General features: G+C 37.1%; 1 pseudogene across 1 annotated transcript; it reads left to right on the top strand.

The window, feature by feature from the left end:
- Positions 1-11,840: 11,840 nt before the first annotated feature.
- LOC309623840 (enolase-phosphatase E1 pseudogene) lies at positions 11,841-24,868 on the top strand (annotated as a pseudogene). Its single transcript has one exon. The product of its transcript is annotated as an enolase-phosphatase E1 pseudogene (transcript).
- Positions 24,869-25,095: the final 227 nt, after the last annotated feature.

The following is a 25,095-nucleotide window of genomic DNA, read 5'->3' as shown; positions in this document are numbered from 1 at the left end:
AAGGTGCTGAGTACTTTGGCTGGAGTGCTTTGAACTAACCTTGTGCCTTTCATCTGAGTGTCTTACAGTTGCTGTATTTTCTCACTTAAACACACGACTGCCTTAGGAGATAGGAGTAGAGTGACAGCAATCCTTTGTAGATAAAGACTTGGGATACAGAGATTTGAAACCATGTGAAACAGTCTGGGAGAGATGGTAAAGGAAGCTAGGATTCCTACACAATGCTGAATAATGGGCTGGAATATTTTCTATACACCAGGTACACAGGCTTCTCTTTGTTCTAGCACACACTGAGGGTCTCTTGGACTGTCAACTATGTGAAGATTATTTCATTAAAGTTCAGCTTGGAACTCCTGAGCTCAGGTTGCCTGCTATTGCAGGCCAATTACAGACATGATAAGGCTCTCAATACCCACACCCCAAGGATCTTAGCTTTTTCTGACACCAAAACAATCTATGCCCAAACTGCCCTTAGAGAGTCAGGACCAGTCAAAGCCATCTATACATCCCAATGCAGTGATCAACCTCCTCCAAAAACCAAAGTTCTGTTTTTTGAGCACCTATATTTCTATTCTTTAATTCCCATACTGTTCAGTGATTCTTACCAAGCTTCATTGCTGTACTGCTGACCTTCCATAGCAATAAAATCATGTTGCCCTCTAGGAACCCTGTTCTATTATAGGTTACCTTCCTGCATCTTTAATATTTTTATATTGCTCTGTGGTGTGCTGGGAAATACTCAACAATGTGCTATCTGAAAAAAGACGTGTGTATATATATATGAGTTATTAATATTTTTACTAATATAAAGAATGTGTAGCATACTGTTTACAAATAATACATGGTACTCTTTATTATAAATTCTATACAGCCAATGCATTTGCACTTAACATTTTCATGATTTTTTGCTGAACTCTTGTATCGATAACAAACCAATGGTTGCAAATGGCTGTAAGTCCTACATGAATGTTGGTTGATACTTTCATTTGGATGGATAAGTAGGATAAAAGTGAAACAATGAAGGCATATGTCAGAATTGTGCTTATTTGTCAATGATGTGAGTGACTTCTTTGCTGAATCAGATAGAGGTTTAAAATACCGTGAGAATATTTTCTCAAATTTTACTTTATGTTGCTCACAATAAAGTATCAACAGACATGACACACTTTTAAGTTTCATCTGCATTATTTTCTCCACTATTTCCTTAAGTCTAAACCAGGATTGGACAAACTTTTTCGTAAAGATCCAGGTATTAAATGCTTCAGATTTAGAGTCACATAGTTTCTGTGGTAATTACTCAACTCGTGTTATAGTGGAGCCATAGATATTACCACTGAGTATTGACATTATTCCAGTAAGACTTTATTTACAGAAACAGGCAACAAGTGGGCAATAGTTTGTCTAGAACATTGGCAAAACAGTAAATCAAACCTTGATCTATTAACATTTACCAGTTTCTATGGTGTAAGAACTCCATCACAGCCAATTTCAAGCTACCAGTGTGATGTTACTGAACATGTGTTTGGGAAAGAATGTGCAGTAGCACCCCATTATGTAATATTTCCACTATATAGACACAATGGGTGGAAATACCTCAAGAGTATGGATAATAAAATGTAGTATATTTATTAGAAAATGAGGAGTTTGAGTATTTATTACCTTTGGTTTTAATGTTACTGCCTTAATTATAAGGTCATACAGTCTAATTTTTGATAATCATTATGTTCAACAATCAGCTCTCAAAATTCGAAAAAAATTTGTAATTAGGCCTTGCAAGCTGGCATGAGCTGGTTCTACCACAGCATTTCTTTTCCTGGCACATTTCCCATTGGAGTTTTTATATTTTGTATTCAAGGAACTATAAAGCAGGACCTGTAAATTCATTCCATAGACATTTCATTAACTATCCATTTGTGTCAGACACTCCACTGTCATTCTTGACTTCTTTCTGTTACTTTGAGATGCATTTTCTTCAACTCTCCTGAAAAATGTCTGCACCTTTGAAGCTTGGCCTTCTTCTAACCTATTGACTACTCTATTATTCTGTTAAATTCATTGATTACTTATTTCACAGTCCTCTGCCATCCCCAGCATGACTTCAGCTGCCATGTGGATGATCCTATTAACATTCCAAGTAATTTCTTTAATTCCAGTGGCCTTTACGACTGTTCTAATAACATATTTCCATACATGTTTCCTAAACTTCTCAATGACTAGTTTAATATCTTGAACTCTGGTATCTTACTTTGTGAATTAAACTATAAACTGTGTTATCTTCCTAATTTTAAGATATTTAAATTTCTTTTTTTATTGAAGTGTAGTTGATTTATAATATTTTTTTAGTTTCAAGCATACAGGATAGTGATTCAGTATTTTTATAGATTATATTCCATTTAAAGTTATTATAAAATATTTGCTATATTCTCTGTGCTGTACAATATATACTTGTAGCTCATTTATTTTGTACATAGTTATTTGTACCCTTTAATCCCCTACCCCTATATTGCCCTTACCTTCTCTGGACTCCCCACTGGTAACCATTAGTTTGTTCTCTATATCTGTGAGTCTGTTTCTGTTTTGTTATATTCATTCATTTACTTTATTTTTTATATTCCACATATAAGGGATAACAAACAGTATTTGTCTTTCTTTTTTATTGACATAATTCACTAAACATAATACCTCGAGATTCATCCATGTTGTTGCAAAAGGCAAAATTTCATTCTTTTTTGTGTCTGTGTAGTATTCCATTGTATATGTATATATGCCACATCTTTATCCATTCATCTGTTGGTGGACACTTAGGTTGCTTCCATATCTTGGCAATTGTAAATAATGCTGCTATGAACATTGGGGTGCATGTATCTTTTTGAATTAGTGTTTTCATTTCCTTTGGATATATACCCAGGAGTGGAATTGCTGGATCATATGGTAATTCTGCTTTTAGTTTTTTGAAGAACCTCTATACTGTGTTACATAGTGGCTGCACCAATTTACATTCTTACCAACAGTGTGCAAGGATTCCCTTTTCTCTACATTCTCATCAACACTTGTTATCTGTGGTCTTTTTTTTTTAATGATTTATTTATTTATTTATTTATTTATTTATTTATTTATTTATTTATTTATTTTTGGCTGTGTTGGGTATTCGTTTCTGTGCGAGGGCTTCCTCTAGTTGCGGCAAGCGGGGGCCACTCTTCATCGCGGTGCGTGGGCCTCTCACTATCGTGGCCTCTCTCTTGTTGCAGAGCACAGGCTCCAGACGCGCAGGCTCAGTAGTTGTGGCTCACGGGCCTAGTTGCTCCGCGGCACGTGGGATCTTTCCAGACCAGGGCTCAAACTCGTGTCCCCTGCATTAGCAGGCAGATTTTCAACCACTGCGCCACCAGGGAAGCCCATCTGTGGTCTTTTTGAGGCTAGACATTCTGACAGGTGTGAGGTGATATCTTATTGTGGTTTTGATTTGCATTTCCCTGCTGATTGATGATGTTGAACATCTTTTCATGTGCTTGTTGGCCATCTGTATGTCTACTTTGGAGAAATGTGTATTGAGGTCTTCTCATTTTTTTAAATCAAGTATTTTTGGGTTTTTTTTTTTTTTTTACAGTGAGTTCTATGAGATGTTTATATATTTTGGATATTAATCCCTTATTGGTCATATCATTTGCAAATATTTTCTCCCATTCAATAGGTTGTCATTTTGTATTGTTGATGGTTTCCTTAGCTGTGCAAAACTTTTAAGTTTAATTAGGTCCATTTCTTTATTTGCTTTTATTTCCTTTGCCTGACAAGACATATCCAAAAAAATATTGTTACTATTTATGTCAAAGAACATTCTATCTACTTTTTTCTTCTAGGAGTTTTCACGGTTTCTGTCCTTACATTTAGGTCTTTAATCCATTATGAGTTTATTTTTGTCTATGGTGTGAGGAAATGTTCTATTTAAATTATTTTACATGTAGCTGTCCAGTTTTTCCAACACCACTTATTGTGTGTCTTCCACATTGTATATTCTTGCCTCATTTGTCTTAGGTTAATTCACTACAAGTGCATGGGTATAATTCTGGGCTCTCTGTTCTGTTCCTTTGATCTATGTGTCTGTTTGGGGGGCCAGTACCATACTGTTACTGCTTTGTAGTATAGTCTGAAGTCAGGGAGCCTGATACATCCAGCTTTGTTCTTTTTTCTCAGGATTTCTTTGGTTATTCAGGGACTTCTGTGGCTTCATATTAATTTTTCTTATTTTTAAAAAAAGTTTTATTTTATATTGAAGCATAGTTGATTAACAACATTGTGTTAGTTTCAGGTGTACAGCAAAGTGATTTGGGTTATTACAGGATATTGAGCAGAGTTCCCTGTGCTATACAGTAAGTCCTTGTTGGTTATCTATTTTAAATATAGCACTGTGTCCGTGTCAATTCCAAACTCCCAATCTATCCCTCCCCCATATTAATTTTAAAACTGTTTGTTCCAGGTCTGTGAAAAATGTCATGGGTATTTTGATAAGGATTACATTAAATCTGTAGATTGCTTTAGTTAGTATGGCCACTTTTTAATTTTTTTAAATTAATTTTTATTGGAGTATAGTTGCTTTACAATATTGTGTTAGTTTCTACTGTACAGCAAAGTGCATCACCTATACATATATATATATATATATATATATATATATATACCCCCTTTTTTTTGGATTTCCTGCCCATTTAGGTCACAACAGAGCCCTGAGTAGAGTTCCCTGTGCTATATAGTAGGTTCTCATTAATTATCTATTTTATACATAGTATCAATAGTGTATATATATCAATCCCAATCTCCCAATTCCTCCCACCCCCACTTTCTCTCTTGGTATCCATATATTTGTTCTCTACGTCTGTGTCTCTACTTCTGCTTTGCAAATAAGATCATCTATACCATTTTTCTAGATTCCACATACATGTGTTAATATACGATATTTGTTTTTCTCTTTCTGACTTACTTCACTCTGTATGGCAGTCTCTAGGTCCATCCATGTCTCTACAAATGACCCAATTTCATTCCTTTTTATGGCTGAGTAATATTCCATTGTATGTATGTACCAGATCTTCTTTATCCATTCCTCTGTTGATGAACATTTAGGTTGGTTCCATGTCCTGGCTATTGTAAATAGTACTGCAATGAACACTGGGGTGCATGTGTCTATTTGAATTATGGTTTTCTCTGGGTATATGCCCAGGAGTGGGATTGTTGGGTCATATGGTAAATCTATTTTTAGTTTTTTAAGGAACCTCCATACTGTTCTCCATAGTGGCTGTATCAATTTACATACTCAGCAACAGTGCAAGAGGGTCCCGTTTTAACCACACCCTCTCCAGCATTTATTGTTTGTAGATTTTTCGTGGATGGCCATTCTAACTGGTGTCAGGTGATACCTCATTGTAGTTTTGATTTGCATTTCTCTAATAATTAGTGATACTGAGCATCTTTTCATGTGTTTGTCGGCCATCTGTATGTCTTCTTTGGAGAAATTTCTATTTAGGTCTTCTGTCCATTTCTTGATTGGGTTATTTGTTTTTTGATATTGAGCTGCATGAGCTGTTTGTATATTTTGGAGATTAATCCCTTGTCAGTTGCTTTATTTGCAAATATTTTTCCTATTCTGAGTGTTGTCTTTTCATCTCAATTATGGTTTCCTTTGCTGTGCAAAAGCTTTTGAGTTAACTAGGTCCCATTTTTTAATTTTTGGTTTTATTCTCATTATTCTAGGAGGTGTTTCAAAAAAGATCTTGCTGCGTTTTATGTCAAAGAGTGTTCTGCCTGTGTTTTCCTCTAAGAGTTTTAGAGTGTCTGCCCTTAAATTGAGCTCTTTAATCCATTTTGAGTTTATTTTTGTGTATGGTGTTAGGGAGTGTTCTAATTTCATTCTTTTAAATGTAGCTGTCCAGTATTATTGAAGAGCACTCCTGATTGAAGAGACTGTCTTTTCTCCATTGTATATTCTTGTCTCCTTTGTCATAGATTAAGTGTCCATAGGTGCGTGGGTTTATCTCTGGGCTTTCTATCCTGTTCCACTGATCTATATTTCTGTTTTTGTGCCAGTACCATACTGTCTTGATTATTGTAGCTTTGTAGTATAGTCTGAAGTCAGGGACCCTGATTCCTCCAACTCCGTTTTTTCTCCTCCAGATTGCTTTGGCTATTCAGGGTCTTTCGTGTTGCCATACAAATTTTAAGATTTTTTGTTCTAGTTCTGTAAAAAATACCACTGGTAATTTGATAGAGATTGCATTGAATCTGTAGATTGCTTTGGGTAGTATAGTCATTTTCACAGTATTGATTCTTCTAATCCAAGAACATGGTATATCTCTCCATCTGTTTGTGTCATCTTTGATTTCTTTCATCAGTGTCTTATAGTTTTTTGAGTAGAGGTCTTTTACCTCTTTAAGGAGGTTTACTCCTAGGTATTTTATTCTTTTGGTTGCAGTGGTGAATGGGATTGTTTCCTTCATTTCTTTTTTTCATCTTTTATTGTTAGTGTATAGGAATGCAAGAGATTTCTTTGCATTAATTTTGTACCATGCAACTTTACCAGACTCATTGATTAGCTCTAATAGTTTTCTAGTGGCATCTTTAGGATTTTCTATGTATAGGATCATGTCATCTTCAAACAGTGACAGTTTTACTTCTTTTTTTCCAATTTGGATTCCTTTTATTTATTTATTTTTCTTCTCTGATTGCTGTGGCTAGGACTTCCAAAACTGTGTTGAATAATAGTGGTGAGAGTGGACATCCTTGTCTTATTCCTGATCTTAGAGGAAATGCTTTCAGTTTTTCACCATTGAGAATGATATTTGCTGTGGGTTTGTCATATATGGCCCTTATTATGTTGAGGTAGTTTCCCTCTATGCCCACTTTCTGGAGAGTGTTTATCATAAATGGTGTTGAATTTTGTCAAAAGCTTTTTCTGCATTGATTGAGATGATAATATGGTGTATCACATTGATTTGCGTATATTGAAGAACACTTGCATACCTGGGATAAATCCCACTTGATCATGATGTATGATCATTTTAATGTGCTGTTGGATTCTGTTTGCTAGTATTTTGTTGAGGATTTTTGCATCTATATTCATCAGTGATATTGGTCTGTAATTTTCTTTTTTTGTAGTATCTTTGTCTGGTTTTGGTATCGGGATGATGGTGGCCTCATAGAGTGAGCTTGGGAGTTTTCCTTCTTCTGCAATTTTTTGGAAGAGTTTGAGAAGGATGGGTTTTAGGTCTTCTCTAAATGTTTGATAGAATTCACCTGCGAAGCAACCTGGTCCCAGACTTCTGTTTGTTGGAAGATTTTTAACCACAGTTTCAATTTCATTACTTGTGATTGGTCTGTTCATATTTTCTATTTCTTCCTGGTTCAGTCTTGGAGAGTTATACCTTTCTAAGAATTTGTCCATTTCTTCCAGGTTGTCCATTTTATTGGCATAGAGTTGTTTGTAGTAGTCCCTTATGATCCTTTGTATTTCTGTGGTGTCCATTGTAACTTCCCCTTTTACATTTCTAATTTTACTGATTTGAGTTTTCTCCTTCTTTTTCTTTATGAGTCCAGCTAAAGGTTTATCAATTTTGTTTATCTTCTCAAAGAACCCACTTTTAGTTTTATTGATCTTTGTTATTGTTTTCTTTGTTTCTATTTCATTTATTTCTTGAGGCTTTTATTTATTTGTTTGGTTTTACCAGGTCTTCTTTGCAGCCTGTGGGAACTTTAGTTGCCACAGGCAAACTCTTATTTGTAGCATGCAGGATCTAGTTTCCTGACCAGGGATCAGACCCAGGCCCCCTGCATTGGGAGTGTGGAGTCTTAGCCACTGGACCACCAGAGAAGTCCATATTTCATTTATTTCCACTCTGCTCTTTATGATTTCCTTCCTTCTACTAACTTTGGGTTTATTGTTCTTCTTTCTCTAGTTCCTTTAGGTGTAGGGTTAAACTTTTCATTGGAGATTTTTCTAGTTTCTTGATGTAGGATTGTATTGCTATAACCTTCCCTCTTAGAACTGCTTGTGCTGCATCCCATAGGTTTTGGGTCGTCGTGTTTTCTTTGTCATTTTTCTCAGGTATTTTTTAATTTCCTTTTGATGTCTTCAATGATCTCTTGGTTATTTACTAGTGTATTGTTTAACCTCCATGTGTTTGTGTTTTTTAAAGTTTTTTTCCTGTAATTGATTTCTAATCTCATAGTGTTGTGGTTGGAAAAGGTGCTTGATATGATTTCAATTCTCTTAAATTTACTGAGGCTTGATTTGTGACCCAAGATGTGAGGTATCCTGGAGTTTGTTCCTTGTGCACTTGAGAAGACAGTGTATTCTGCTGCTTTTGGATTGAATGTCCTATAAATATCAATTAAATCTGTCTGGTCTATTGTGTCATTTAAAACTTGTGTTTCCTTATTAATTTTCTGTCTGGATGATCTGTCCTTTGGTGTAAGTGGGGTGTTAAATTCCCCCACTATTATTGTGCTTTTGTCGTTTTCCCCTTTAATCGCTGTTAGCTGTTAGCATTCGTCTTATGTATTGAGGTGCTCCTATGTTGGGTGCATAAATATTTATAATTGTTATATCTTCTTCCTGGATTGATCACTTGATCATTATGTAGTGTCCTTCCTTATCTCTTGTAACAGTCTTTATTTTAAAGTCTATTTTATCTGATATGAATATTGCTACTCCAGCTTTCTTTTGATTTCCATTTGCATGGAATATCTATTTCCATCCCCTCACTTTCAGTCTGTATGTGTCCCTAGGTCTGAAGTGGGTCTCTTGTAGACGGCATGTATATGGGTCTTGTTTTTGTATCCATTCAGCCAGTCTATGTCTTTTGGTTGGAGCATTTAATCCACTTACATTTAATGTAATTATCAATATGTATGTTCCTATTACCATTTTCTTAATTGTTTTGGGTTTGTTTTTGTGGGCCTTTTTCTTTTCTTGTGTTTCCTGCCTAGAGAAGTTCCTTTAGCCTTTGTTGTAAAGCTGGTTTGGTGATGCTGAATTCTCTTAGCTTTTGCTTGTCTGTAAAATGTTTGATTTCTCTGTCAAATCTGAATGAGATCCTTGCTGGGTAGAGTAATCTTGGTTGTAGGTTTTTCCCTTGCATCACTTTAAATATATCCCACCACTCCCTTCTGGACTGCAGAGCTTCTGCTGAAAAATCTACTGATAACCTTATGGGTATTCCCTGGTATGATATTTGTTGCTTTTCCCATGATGCTTTCAATATTTTTTCTTTGTATTTAACTTTATATAGTTTGATTAATATGTGTCCCAACCTGTTTCTCCTTGGGTTTATCCTGTATGGGACTTGCTGCACTTCCTGCACTTACTATTTTTTTTCCCTCTCCTCATGCACCACCCCCAACAATGGTCCATTGCCTCTCTGGTTGGCCCAGGCTTCTTCCCAGACTGCCTCAGCTCTGATGCACTAGCCCCCTCAGGCTGTCTTCACACAGCCAACCCCAGTCCTCTACATGGGGTCTGACCTCTGAAGCCCAAGCCTCAGCACCCTGCTCCCACCTGCCCCAGCGGGCAAGCCAACAAGCATCTCAGGCAGGGGATTGCTGGTCAGCACCAATCCTCTGTGCGTGATTCTCTCTGCTTTGCCCTCTGCACCATTACTGTGCTCTCCCCTGAGGCTCTGAAGCTCCTCCCATGCCTGGTCCCCACCAGTGAGGGGGCTTCCTAGTGTGTGGAAACTTTTCCTCCTTCACAGCTCCCTCCCAGAGGCGCAGGTCCCATCCTGATTCCTTTGTCTGTTTTTTTTTTTTTCTTTTTTCTTTTGCCCTACCTAGTTAAGTGGAGATTTTCTCAGATTTGGAAGTCTGAGGTCTTCTGCCAGCGTTCAGTAGCTGTTCTGTGGGAGTCATTCCACATGTAGATGTATTTTTGATGTGCCTGTGGGGAGAAGGTTAGCTCCACATCTTACTCCTCTGTCATCTTGACACTCGCTCCAGAACTTTGTTCTTTTCATCACCTTGGTCTCCTACTGAATGACATTCAATCCCTATAGTTCTTATAAGTAACTTCTTGAAGTTTGTTGGAAAAATATCCAAAGATTTCTAATTTTCTCTCTCCCAGTATATAAGCTAGTAGGTCAACAATGCCTGCTGTTAACCTCTTCTTCACAGGAAAAGAAAGTCCATTATGAAGTTCTGCAGCTTTGCAGATAGGTAGAGAATGGGGGGAAATACACACAATCTGCTGTAAGTTCCACATTTATTTGGTCAATGATCTTAAACACAACAGGAGCAAAGTAGCAACACTAAGCAGGAGCCAGTGGAGCATATCTGGTAGACTTCTCCATAACTTTGGCTTCCTTATGAGGCACATAGCTGTTGGCTCAGAAAGAATCTTGCCTATCCTAAGAGAGACACAGACTTACATCACTATTTAGGAAAAATCTACATTAAAAAAGTATATACATCAATAAAGCAATAGGCTCATTCAAAGGGAAGAAACAAAATTGATGCTCACAAGTCTCTGAACAATTTCTCTGCTTTTATCTTTTCAGTGCTTTGAAAACCCTGACTCTTTGCAAGTTTAAACCAAGAATAAATTCAACAGCATTTTACTCTGCAGCATTTCTAGAGAAACATGGAAGAGTTCTTGGAAATGCTACTTTTGTTAAAAATCAATAACTGTAAAATATTTCCTAAGTAGACAAGCCCCCATTTTTTGATCACTGCTATATCTCTGAACCCCATTTTATGCTTGTAACATAAAATACAGTTGCATTGCCTCCTTGGTATCTCCCTTTAATTTTTTAAGAAGAGTATAAACTTTCGTGCTATTCACTTTGAACTCATGCTTATTTAGAATTTTAGCTTTAGTTTCTTATGTTGCCTTTAGTTTTTATTAATTTTGTGATTATGTGAGAAACCTTAGCCTGCCAATAAAATAAGGTGCTAAGATAATACATTGTGGGAACTGTAGTCTTGTTGTAATTTCCTTAGTTGAGATTCAACAATGAACCTTCAGGTCATTTTCAAATGTGTTCTTAAAATTTAATTTCCTTTGCTTTTGATAGTAGCATGAAACTAAGATATTCCAGTTAAGTAAGGTCATTTTATTAGTACACTTTATATGTTTTTCAGCTATAGTGAGGTACTTTGCAATGCTTTGAAAAGTGCTTAGCTCAAGTGCAGCCCGAAGACTAAAGTAGACATAAAAAGCAGTGGATTTTCAAGTGTTACAGAGTGATGGGACCTGGGACTGAGCCTGATTTTAATAATGGTTTTAGTATTTTTCTTTCTGCAACATATTCAATGCAATCATGGTAGATAGATTCTGGCTAAAACATACGAATGTATACAGAAAAATGTCAATGCTGTTACTTTTATCCTCATGTAATCAGTGAATTTTTCTGTGTACTAACCTTGAACTGCAGAAAGAAAGTATTATTCTATAGGTAAATAGCTCACTGTTACTTTTGAACCTCCAGTTAAAAAATCAAGAAAAAAGCTTTCCCTGAATAATTCTGAAATCCATAATGCTCATCTTTGAATCACTAATCATGCTGTCAATAGATTCTTGAATTAAAAAGAGTTTTTTCCCCTTTCCAATGGAAACAAAACATTTCAAGAGTGCGGTAAAGGTAGAGTTGATGAGTGTTTGCTCTTGCAATTCTAAAGACTTTTTTGCTCTTATTTCTTTTGATATTTATTTGTTGGAGCATAAGGAGTCAGGTTCTCAAAATATGTGAAAGATAAGGCAACATGACCTACTGTGTCCTTTACTTTGTTAAATCAAAGACTGATTAGCACTAGAATTAAAACCATGGTTTTGTTTCTGTTTGTTTGCTTGTTTTTGCCTAGTGATTTAGATTATTGGATTTTCCTAATCAAGTTGAAGTTCAGCAGTCTTCACAATATGTCAGAAAAATTCCCATGATGTCAGTCACCACTGCCTTAGATTGTTTGTCATGCACTCTAAGTAACCAGACAGAAAAATCTAATTTCCCATTGTATGAACCAACAATATATATCTGAAATTCAGCAGATAGGCATTACCTGGCACAAATTCAGAGGATTATATTCAGATTCTTTTCTGACTCAGGTCCAGTGGTGAAATCCTATTATATAAATATCTGTTATCTATATCTGAAGGCAGACTCAGAATTCATCATAGAGTGCAAAACAAGAAAGATGAATATATTCACATTACATTTATCCTCAGTGTAAATGTTTAAGTGAGATAGTTGAAAACGACACTGCAGCCACTAGATGAAATTCAGATTAGTGATTATCCAGAAGGTCATGTGGACTCTGTATAAACTGGGTAAATTAAACCTAAAGAAACAAAAACTTGAGAGCCATGATGTCTGTTTTCAAAGGATTGCCCACTGAAAGAAGGGTTAGATTTATTTTATTTTGTTTTAGAAGATAGAAGCACACCAGATTGTGGCAGGTTATTGAATGCTGAGTTTGGCTTAATAAAAAAAAAAAAAAAGTAAATAACTGGAGGTAGTCTGTAAGTCTGCCTGAACCAGCAGTGAATCTCTGTTATGGAAAATATTTTAGAGTCTGAATGACAATCTGCCAGGGATGTTGGACAGAGAACTCTTAATCTGACAGGGAATTTGGATTTGTCACTTTTAAGGTTTATTCCAACACTGGTTCTGTTATATTCACCCTGGAATAAATAGACAGCACCATCGCATCCTTTCTACACCTCTCATTTCCTTTTGTTTACCATAGGATAATACACAAAGAAGGGAGAAAAGAAGCCCAAATTCAGCTGTTAGTTGGGCTGACCCTGTTAGTGAAATCTCATAAACATTTTTTTCCATACTCCTCCTTAGCTGCTTCTGGGACCATCTTTTTATGAATATGATTCCCAGATTCTCTCACCCAATTTTCATGTGGCTATTCCTTAATTCTTTTCTGAGGTCATGAGTGTTTACTTTCTCTATCCTTCTGTCAGCCTTACTTAATATAACTATTGGCCATCTAAGAGTGTGAAGTTAGAAACTTCTGTTTTCATTTATGTAAAAAAATTGCTTTTGAATGAAGCAGGTTATGTTTGACTTCTCAGCAATCTCAATGCCCTCAAGTTCAAGGCAAGGGATAGAAAGTGACATATTTAATGCCCAGCATCAAATGAGCCAAAGAAAAGCAAACACACAATTGTTTTTCATTAAATATATCCCTAATCCAAAACTTTTCAAAATAGGTATCCATGGTCAAATAAGTTTCAGAAATATTTATAATATTCATATTTAACATTTAGTGAGCATTTACTAAGTGTATGTATCAGACAGGTTTAGAGTTTTATATACATTATTTAATTCTCAATTTTCCTATGAAGCAAAAGTTATTACTGGTCTTATCTCATAGATGAAGAATCCGAGGTACTTGCCACTTCCGAGGTACTGAATGGTAGTGCCAGGAATTCAGCAAAGTGTGTATAACCCTGTGTCTTCACTGGAAGACTGCTCAGTGACCTAAATGCACATTTGTGGTTTATTAATCTTCACACAGGAGAAATAGCTTATCAGCTCTGTTCCAGAAGTGTTTGACTACAGGGCACTTTAATGATACATGATGAGAGATTAGTATTTTGAGAAACACCATCTTAAATTACATTTTATCTGTATCACTAGTAACCTTGGTCTCTTTTATTAGAAATCATTTCAACAGAGGAAAAAGTTCTAACTAGAAGAATCTCCATTGTGACTTGCAACAGGATGTTGTGAAATGCTGTTTGAGATCAGTTTTTATTACTGGAAGTTAGCAAATCAGGCAGAAATTATAGTGGAAATAGCAGCATGTTCAGAACAAAGTTTTGTGTGAGTGATAATGAATGACTGCTGTTAGGGATGTGTTTGGAATGGTTTCTTATGCAGCAAGAGATACAGAGATAATACCTCTGAGTTTTGCAGGACTCTGTATTACAGGGGTGCCAGATAACTAATACCAAGGATGTTACCTCAGCCATAGGGCTTGTTGAACTTCTCCAAAACCTGATAGTAAAGAAAGTTCTAATGAGAGGTGGCATGGGTGATATGGTCATACAGTGAGGGGGAAAGAACTACTTCTGCAATTTCCGGGTTGTTGAGAGATTCTGCACATTGTTTCTTTGGCCCAAAGTTGGACTCTGGAAATAGATGAGCTTGGAGGCTACTGGAAATTGCCACAATATGGACAAAAATGAGTTGCATCTGAGATTGCAGAATCATATCTCATGCTGGAGATGAAGTTGAATTTCATGCAGGATGAAAATGCATTTGCGAGATGCTTGGCATATACTACCCATGCAGACAATGAGCTTAGTAAGAGCTGATAACCAACCAATGGAAAGGGAACAGCAACCTTACCACCATGTACATACGATGCTCATGTAAGGAAATAGCAATTACAATTACAAGAAAGGACAGGCAACTTAACAAGGGCTGTTCCCCCTTCTCTGATACAACTCCAGAGAGGTAAGCATAGTAAACAAGGAGGGGGAAAATCCTACCATATTTACCTCCATCTCAGCCCACGTTTCACGAGTAAGAAAGTTATTAGCAAGACTAATAAACTGGTATTGGTAGGCAGAATGAGGAGGGCTTTGCATCCAATACAAAATTAAAATATAACCTGTACTAAACAGTTTTAATAACTGAGAGTACCCCCAGAGTGATGGAAAGTTTCTAAACTTTTGTTAATGAAGCTCACCATGAAGGATAAAAGAAAATTCTCAAAGCACCATCGGTAGCAACTACTGGAAAAATAAAAAAATGTTTTGTGTATATATTTCAATAAGTTGAGATTCTTCAAATTGATTAATAAATTTTGATTAAATCTATTTAGTGGTCCTGAACAGATCTGTCCTTGAGATTGTTCAGCACAATTTGGGGGATTTGACAAAATGGTCTGATTTTTCCTTTAAAAAAAAAAAGAATCAGAGCCCCGGGCAGCTTGCGAGTTCAGGGTCCCTGTGCTGCGGGTTTCTCTATTTTCAGGGCCGCCGACGTGTCCTCTCCGCCTCGTGCATCAGGCCGCGCGCAGTTGTGCGCTCCGGGACTCTTTTCGGGGCTGTCGGAAGCCCAGCAGGTTGCTGGGCGCAGCTGGCACCGCCCTCCGCCCTCCCTACCAGTAGGCCGATTCTCGTAGTAGCAGCCGGTGGGGAAATGGTTGTGCTTTCGGTACCCGCCGAAGTCACTGTGATCCTGTTAGATATCGAAGGTACCACGACCCCGATTACTTTCGCGAAGGACATTTTATTTCCTTACATCGAAGAAAATGTTAAAGAGTATCTGCAGACACATTGGGAAGAAGAGGAGTGCCAGCAGGATGTCAATCTTTTGAGGAAACAGGCTGAAGAGGACTCCCACCTGGATGGGGCTCTTCCGATCCCAGCAGCATCGGGGAATGGGGCGGATGACCTTCAGCGGATGATCCAGGCCATGGTAGATAACGTGTGCTGGCAGTTGTCTCTGGACCGGAAGACCACGGTGCTGAAACAGCTGCACGGCCACATGTGGACGGCGGCATTCAAAGCTGGGAGCATGAAAGCAGAGTTCTTTGAAGATGTGGTTCCAGCAGTCAGGAAATGGAGAGAGGCTGGAATGAATGAAGGTGTATATCTATCCTTCAGGGAGTGTAGAGGCACAGAAACTGTTATTTGGGCATCCTACAGAGGGAGATATTCTTGAGCTTGTGGACGGTCCGAGATTGGACACAAAGTGGAGAGTGAGAGTTATCAAAAGATTGCCAGCAGCATTGGGTGCTCAACCAACAACATCTTGTTTCTGACGGACGTTACCCGAGAGGCCAGCGCTGCTGAGGAAGCTGGCGTGCGTGTAGCTGTGGTGGTGAGACCTGGCAATGCGGGGTCAACAGATGATGAGAAGACTTACTTCAGCCTCATCACATCCTTCAGTGAACTGTACCTGCCTTCCTCAACCTAGAGGAGGAGTTCCAAGGAAGAACAAACTGTCTTCACAGACTTGTCCCTGTAGTCTAGTTTTATTCTAAGGGTAAAAGTAATTTACTTAAAAAATACATATATACACATACATAAGGTAAGTGTGTGTATGTTCAAATTACCATTCACAGGCACGTAAGTGGGAAAAAGAATCTCAGTTCAGTGAAAAGGAAACTTATTTAAAGATGATGCTTTGTATGTAGAAATTGTTTGAAACCACAACTCTAACCATTATTGAGGGCGAAATATAGTTGATAGAAGAAATTGCTACTATACAGGTCAAATGTGTTATGTTTATCAAGTCATGTACCAAAATAGAAAGGTAGGTTTGAGAAGTTACTCAGAAGCCTGGTTATTTTAAAAACTAGAAGTATTTCAAAGACATTCCTAGTAATAATCTAGTCCCCTTTTAAATTGTGAGGTAGAAGATTACAGCAACTGAATTTCAAACTATTAACCTCCCTATTTACAAATGACAAAGCTATTTGTTTCTACTCCAGAAGAGAGCAAAGTTGGGAAAGGAGACTCATTTGAGTCTTGATTCATCATGTATCTGTTACTTAAGAAACTTGCTAATCATTGTACCCACAGCAAGCAGTTGCTTTACCAGTGAAAAAGATGCACTATCGTAACAGCTAAAATAGAAATGTGCTTCCTAATGTTTAACAAAACAGTCCTAATCCTGACAGTTGTCTCAGATTTCAGAGTCACCTTGCTAACTACTTCTTAGCACAGTTTGAGAACATATGTTAGTCGCTGTTTACTATTAAAAAACAAAAGGTTTACTGAAATTTGTCCATAAGACCTAGAAGAGCCCTAATATCTAATATTTTCTTCTGAAATGGATGTGAGAAATGTAAATTTTATAACAGCATTATTTATCCTAGTTCAGCCTAATAGGATATCATGTCAATTTCATGTGGTAATTAATAAAAACATTTTCTTCTTTGAAAAAAAAAAAGTTTGGAAAAAGCTGAGTCATGTTCAATCAGCCACTTGGAGAAATACAGAGTAACCTAATTAGGGACAGCTGAGGCATACAGTGTTCTCATCTGTTATGAAGGAATAAGGCTGCTTGGTTGTAACCAAGGGCCAAACTAAGATGCCAAGATGTGTTTCAGAGGAGGCATTAGCTCCTAGAGTAATATATAAACTAATTGCCCTGGAAAAAGATTTCTTCCAAGTGACTATAGCACAGTTAATTATTACTCCGAAAAGTGCTAAACTAGAACTGGTAGGTATTGATTTATGTATTTAACATTTCAGAGTAAATTGCAATTATGTGGGTAAAATAGGCAAAGTCCTGAGGCAACTTGTAAGAACATGAGTGTTGCAACCAGGTAAAGCTGAATCTTTGGGGCTCTTTGGAATTACTGTGAAACTCAGGGTTATGCATAAGGAATAGCAACTTTTTTGGTTACAAATATTTTGTTTCTTATAAATAAATATCATCGTTGGAGAGCGGAACAACAACTCTCTGACAATAACTGGTATTAGTAGCAGAAAAAAGATGCAAAGAAAGCCTTGAATGGATTGGAAGGGTTGGTGTGGGAAGAAAATGGGGTTACCACATTTTGAAAGCCAAAAGTACTAGCATGATAGAAATAGCACAGTTGTGAACTAATGGGTCTCTGAAGCTCTATGTGACTTCAAAATTGTTTGCAAGTGGTCTTCTGATTCAGGAAAGATTTTTATAGGTAAATTTCAAATGAACAAGAGGACTGTTAAAGTTGGAATGTAGTTTTAAGGAAAAGGAAAAATATTGGCCTTGTATTTTCCATGCAACTCAAAATGCAGAAACTTACAATCTAGTAGCTATTTAGACAAATCTCCCTGACTAGACCATTACAATTATGTCCTTCATTATTATTTTTAATGAAGAGACTTTGAGTCTTTTCCATCAAAGGCAACTTTGTAGGTACAAGGCTTAGGAAGAGAAAAATATGATGAAATTCCTCAAATTTCCCCTTTATCCTATCACTGATAGTAAATCTGTCAACAGAATTACAGCCCACACCGCCAAAATTAGGCTGAAGGGCGTAGCAGCTTACAGTTCTCTGCTTGTAGAGAGCTAAATCAACTGGCTGCAACGGAAACATAAAATATGACTTCAGTTAAGCCTAGGATCATTGTCTACAACTCCACATTGTACACAGGATTTTTTTTCCTAAAGAAAAGTGTTCTTTAAACTGAAAACCCATTGTGCATGTTTTGTTATAAGATAGTTAGAAAGGCTTTAAACTGTGTTAAAGCCATTCCACCATGTGACCATTTCCATAGGGAGTTCTCAGTTAAGAACTAGATTTTTGAACCTTGAAAATACATGGTTACAAAGATATTTGTAGGTACTTCAGTGAAATGATGAAACACTTCAAGCAAGTGAGGAAAAAAAGGGTAAGTTCATTCTATGCCTGGGGAAGCCACTATTTTAAATTCTGTTTTGCTAAGATTTTTAGAACGCTGATACCCAAATATATCCTTGTTAGTTAATATTACAAAGTCAATCTAGTGACATTAAAGGCAAAGCAAAGAAATGATAGGTCCATATTCTCTATTAGTCTGGCAAACATTTCAAAAGAGGTGGTGTAGTATATGAAATGACAGTCTGCCACACTGAAGTAGTATAGCTTATAGCATTGTTTTTGAGTCTTACATAAGACAATAGTATGGTATGACTGACAGGTATTGTTACCAAAAGCCTCTCTTAATGAAGGCTCTACCTCCTTCAAGGTCAAATAATGTTCCTTCCTTTACTAAACTGGAATTTCTATGGGTCTGTTTTACCTGTAGTGATTAACAAATACTCTTTAGTGAACTGACACCTAGTTCATGAACTCAAAGAGCTTAGGCTGGTTAGAGAGACAGGCTTATATGCAGAAACGTAGACATGGGGAGTTATGGGATTATAGCCAGTTTAGCATAGATTATAGAATAGCAGGGATGTCGAGTAAGCTCTTGGCGAACTGCAGTGATCCAGGAAGCTTCACAGATAGACAAATCTTAGGTTAGATGGGGAAAGATTTCTGTAAGCAAAGAGAAAAGTGAAGGGAATTATACATGGAAGTACAAAAGGGGCATAGGTGAGTGAAAATGTGTCAAAGAAACAATAATTTCACTTATCTTGCCAAAGGATTGTTGTATTAGTCTGTTGGGCTGCAGTAACAGGAAACCACAGACTGAGTATAGCTTAAACAACAGAAATTTGTTTTCTCACAGTGCTGGAGACTGGAAATCCAAGATCAAGTTGCCAGCAGGATTAGTTTTTGGCGAGGCCTCTCTTCCTGGCTTGCAGGCAGCCACCTTCCTGCTGAGTCCTCACATGGCCTTTCCTCTGTGCCTGCACACTCTGGTACTCTGGTGTTTCTTTCTCTTCTTTTAAGAACAGAACATTTGGGTTAGGGCCTCAACCTTGTGACCTCTTTTAAGCTTAATTACTTCCTTTAAAGGCCCTATTTCCAAATATAGTAACATTGGGAGTGAGGACTTCAACGTACGAATTTGAGGGGGACAAAATTCAGTCCATTACAACTGTAAAGGTGAACATAACACTTGAAATGTAAGTTAGGCCAAGATTGTCAAGGAAATTGCTGAGGCAATATTCCCCATCCTGTGTCTACTGACTAGATATCCATAACCAATGATATTCACGTATGTGACTCTTACCACTGGATGATTCAGGGCAGATTAGCTGGCTTTCAACCCCTTCTCCTTTTCTCTCTACCTTTCTCTTCAGAAATATATAGGAGAGTGATCTTGTAGAGATAATCTTGATTCTGCTTGGATTTACTTAAAAGAAACTCATGTTTTAATAGGGACAGAAGTACTAAAACATTAATAATTACAGTCATCTCTTCCCTGGCTTTGTAAGGAAGATGATGGATTCTTACAGTTTGGCCCCAGGACCCTGATTGTGCTATAGTCTCCGGAGGAGGGATTGATTAGGAGACACTCAGGAAGACCACAGTGAATATTTGTTGCCTTTCCCCTACAGCTAGCTGCTCACCGCAATCTGAGTGGGCACATACCCTCCTAACAGGCAGGTATGTCCATGTGACTAACTTCTAGTTAATGGAATTTGAACAAAAGTACCAAATACCACTTTAGGCCTGGCCATAAAATTTTGTGATGTCCACTGATCTGAAGTCCATTAAAAAGGCAAAACTAATCTATGGCTTAGAAGTCAAGAGTGGGATTGCCTTTGGGTCAGAGGGAAAAGGCAGTGATAAGGAGGTGACAAGAAGGATGATTCTTGATGATTTTCTTTGACCTGAAAGGTGGTTATATGGGATTATTCATGTATGCTTTATAAACATATCTGTTTTTATATTAAATGTTAATGGAAAAATTTAAAAATATCCTTTCATGGCCTTTTTCCATGTTTTCTCCCTTTTGGAGGGCTGCAATAAAAAGGATATTCAGGACCAGCTAGAGAAGCACATGTTGAAGTTGGCAGAGTTTTTACCAGCCTGGGTCTCTGAGAGCTGCCCCACCTATCTGTTCACCTACACACTAGAGTGGTTTTGAACCATTTTTCACTTTTGTGTTTAAGTTACTAGCATTACCCTAATATGTTTTCCTATTTTCTATTCACCCCTTCTACTTTCAACAATATTTTCATCTTCCCATGTGAATTTACCTATTCCTCATTTTTGGCCACATGGTTCCCTTGAATTAATCCTACCTCCATTTCCAATCAATGATCCTAAATAGATTAAGCTAATCAATATATCCTATCCCATTGTCCACTGTGAAGGGCTGGGCATAAAACTCTATGCAATGAGATACAATGAGAATTGCAGAAACTTGCTGGGGTTTCTGTGAACATAAGCTTCTTTGGCTCCCAGAGGAACTGTAAGAAGAGACTTTCTCCCTCTAGACCTAGTGATCTTATGATTTGGGGCTTCAGGCAACTGCAGCATCCTGCCATCAGGATCCTGTCATCCTGCCTAAGGCTAAAGATGACAAAAAGAAGAAGTTGAGCTCAAAAATAGATCGATCTGGCAATCTAGTTTGAGCTGTGCCTGAAACACAGGAGGAACTTTTTGATTTCACAGTCAAGAGGTCCTCCAAATTAACAAATACTTTGATGAATTTGACTAAATGTTGGTATTTATTCATTAATAAGTATATATTAATATATATATGTGTGTGTGTATGTATATATATATATATATATATATATATATATATATATATATACACACTTGATACTGTTAACATCCTTTGACCTCAGTTGCTACATTTATAAGATAGGGTTATGCAAAGGCTAAAGGCTGCGCCAAAAGACATCTTGTGATCCTTCTAAGTCAGATGTTAGTGTTCTTATTTTTGATTGGCTTTATATAACATGATTTTCATTATTTGTCTAATTATTTTAATACACATTTATTACAGCCAGGCTGTGCTCCAGGTTTCCATTTCTGCCTCTTAAAACCTAAGCATTTTATCTTAAATTCTATCCCCTCATCATCTCTTTCCTATAAAAAGTACACATTAATAACGTCACATTACTTTTCTGTTACATCAGTGTTTTTCAAGTGAGATTTTCCTGTCTCATTTATGCTATTGGAAAACATTTTATAAAACTTTGATTTAAAATGTATAGTTTTATCTTTCAAATGTTTCCTTCATTCATTTCTACAGCAACCCAACTAAAATAAATGTTTAATTATTGTTGAGTGATTGGTAGAAAGTTAATTTTTTGAAGATAATTATCTATCTCATATAATCAATAACTCTGTAGTCATGAAGCTTCAAGGTTCGTCCTGTTTGGATGAACCATAGAATTTGGAACAAATTTCCCTGAGTGATATCTTTTCATTCACCTAGATTAAAATGTCACAAAAACTTGCCTTCTCCACTTAAGAGAAGAGTTGTTTTCTAAACTATAATTTTAGTCTTACAGTCTAAAGTTCTCTGAATGAAGGCAAGACAACAGTGTGAAGCAATGAGGAGAATTAGGAGGTAAAGATTATGGTCAGGCTTTGCCACTAATTTGTGGAATCAGATAACTTAACCTACCTGGATCTCAGCTTTCTTGTAGAAAGCCAGACAATCCACAGGAGCCTTACCAGGACTAACAATCCTATGGATAAAGACTTGTGTGAATGGGGATTACAATTTGTCCTCCTAATTAAAATGTATATATTTTCTGCATCTAAGAGGCATAGTCTGCACATCACTCAGCTTCAGTGAGTAAACACAGGCAATTTCCTGATTTCACTGTATTGCCTATTGTAGCATTTGACAAGAAGGCATGTGTTTCTCAGGATAAAATGCAACTACTGGGAACTAAGAAAGCTTAGTTAAGTCAGGAGATCTGGGCTTATGCCCTAATTCTGCTGCTTACAAGGTTTGTGACTTTGGGCAGCATATGCTATGTTTGCCATTGTTTCCAAGTCTGGGGAAAAAAAACCCCCCAAAACCCAACCAAACCTCACTTCCTTATCTGAATATTATTGTTATTCAATAATAAAAATATAAAGATGATAGTACTTTGCTCTCTGTGTACCTGTGCTTAAACCCATGGCAGAGCCTTTAGTCTTTGGTACTGGCATATAGAAACAGAAAAGACGTCCTAGGTCATGTGGTGTTTTCTCACCTTGGAGCAGGTGCTTTTCTGTTGTATCTTTTTGTAATAACACTGAATCCAGCAAATGGCCAGTACTTCGCTTTCTTGAAGGCCAAGACTAGCTCTTTGTCTCAGAGATACTTGAATTCATTTTGGATATTTTTATGCATTCTACCATTCTCTTTATTTAAAACCAAATCTAATCTCCTTAATGCCTATGTCTATAATCAGCTCTGTTCAAATCCCTTTAAAATCTGTTTAGCCTGTAAACTTAATTTCCTCCACTGGAGGAGTTTTAATTCCTTTTGGCAGCCTGCTTTTTTCTTGGACCTTAAGGCAAGACTAAGGGCCATTATATTCAAATGATATTTTTGAACTATACAAATACATAAGTACTCCTGTTCCTTCTGTGCACAAAAGAAAGTATTCTGTTAAATGATTGGAATTGCTCTTTTTATGCTAATTTGAGCACAGAATTATTGGATTGAATTTATTAGCCTCTGAACACCCACCGCAGGCTATAACAGGCTGTTCCTGTAAATGAGATGCTGCATCCCAATAAGTAAATACATTTCAAAATGAAAAGGAAATCTATTTCAAGAATTTTTCTTACTTTACTCAAATGTTCTGTAGTCAGTAACTAAATTCACTAATGTCTTAGGATGAAAAGTACCATATAAAATTTTATAAAAAATCTTGTTTATTACAGAAATAGGATGAACACTGCAAATGTGAAAGATGTAATTGGTGTACAATTAGCCTGAACGTGGTAAGGTAAAACAAGAGGTTAAGCTAATAGGCGTGTAGAGTGAAAAAAAATCTGCTTAAACTATAATTGTTGCATTAAATTGTTTATATCATATTGGTTGATGCTTAAAAGATTTAAAGCCATTTTTAAAAGCAAGATATTTGCTCATTTACCCAGCAACAGCCTGGGAAACTTAATTGAAACAGCTGATGCAATAACAGCAGACCTCAGTGTAAATGTCAACAAGAGAAAAGAGGGTTGTTTGTTGGTATGCTCCCTTGTTTTTTTGAGAGAGAACTTTGAACTTCAAGAAAGGAAATTGTCTCAAAGGAAAAACCAGGAGAAATGATATTTCTCCAAAGACTATCAGGGGGCTAGACTGACAACTCTGATAAACAAGAAAGAAGGTTAATTTGAGATGTTTTGGTTCTTAATATAATAAACAGTGAAATTATGTGATAATATCATTGAGACATTAGAACATTAATTTTTAAATACCCAGGCTAAAATAAGGAAGATCAAAAGCAGAATTGCAACCAAGTGTAACTGTACATCAAGTATTTGGATACCTTTTACATGCCAGTGCCTGTAGTAAAATTCTGTGGACACAATTGGAAAGAAAAATACTCAGACTTCAAGAATATTCTATGAAGAAAGAGGAAATCAGACTAATATCAGATTTCTTATTAAAATCACTGGATACTCACAAGTTATGTCTTCTAAGTTCCAAGAAAAAAATTATTTTACCCGTCCAAAGGTGGCCCACAAATGAGCTCTACCTCCTAGTACTTAAATCTGGGCTGGCAGAGTGATGCTGTGTAATATTTGAGGCTACAGCAGAAGTCCTGCAACTTCTGCCTTAGTTTCTTGAAACACTTGTTCTAGGTGAAGCCAGCAACCACATAATAAGTGCGACTACCCCAAGATGCTCATGATGTAAGGCAGTGGTCCCCAACCTTTTTGGCATCAGGGACCGGTTTCATGGAAGAAGATTTTTCCACAGACTGGGGCAGGGGGTATGGTCAGGATGATTCAAGCGCATTACATTTATTGTTCACTTTATTTCTATTATTATTACATTGTAATATATAATGAAATAATTATACAACTCACCATAATGAAGAATCAGTGGGAGCCCTGAGCTTGTTTTCAGTTGCCACTCACTGATAGGGTTTTGATATGAGTCTGCAAGCAATTGATTTATTATGGTCTTTGTGCAGTCAAACCTCTCTGCTAATGATAATCTTTATTTGCAGCCGCTTCCCATCTCTAGCATCACCACCTCAGCTCCACCTCAGATCATCCGGCATTAGATTCTCATAAGGAGCACGCAACGTAGCTCCCTCGCATGTGCGTTTCACGGTAGGTTTCGTGCTTCTATGAGAATCTAATGCCGCTGCTATCTGACAGGAGGCAGAGCTCAGGCGGTAGGGAGCGGCTGTAAATACAGATGAAGCCTCCCTTGCTCACCTGCCACTCACCTCCTGCTGTGCAGCCTGTTTCCTAACAGGCCATGGACCAGTACTTGTCCGTGGCCTGGGGACTGGGGACTTCTTATGTAATGAAACCCAAGTTAGCCATGTGGAGAGGACACATGAAAAGAGAGCAATGATGAAATTTCCAAGCAATTACAACTATCCTAGCCCAGCCTCTAGACATGAAAATTAAGTGGCCACCTAGGATATTCCAACCCCAGAACATTCTAACCCCAGCCACCAACTGGAGAAGAACCGAGGCCCCGGATATATGGCTCTAGTCAAACTATTTCAGAAATCTCTAGCCACTTGATTCTTCCTAGCTGAGGTGGCAAGCATTCTTTTTTTTTTTTATGATTAATATCTG

Source organism: Balaenoptera borealis (assembly GCF_965194805.1).
Source record: "Balaenoptera borealis genome assembly, chromosome: 2".
In the NCBI taxonomy this organism is placed as follows: domain Eukaryota; kingdom Metazoa; phylum Chordata; class Mammalia; order Artiodactyla; family Balaenopteridae; genus Balaenoptera; species Balaenoptera borealis.
This window is presented reverse-complemented; position numbering and strand designations above follow the sequence as displayed.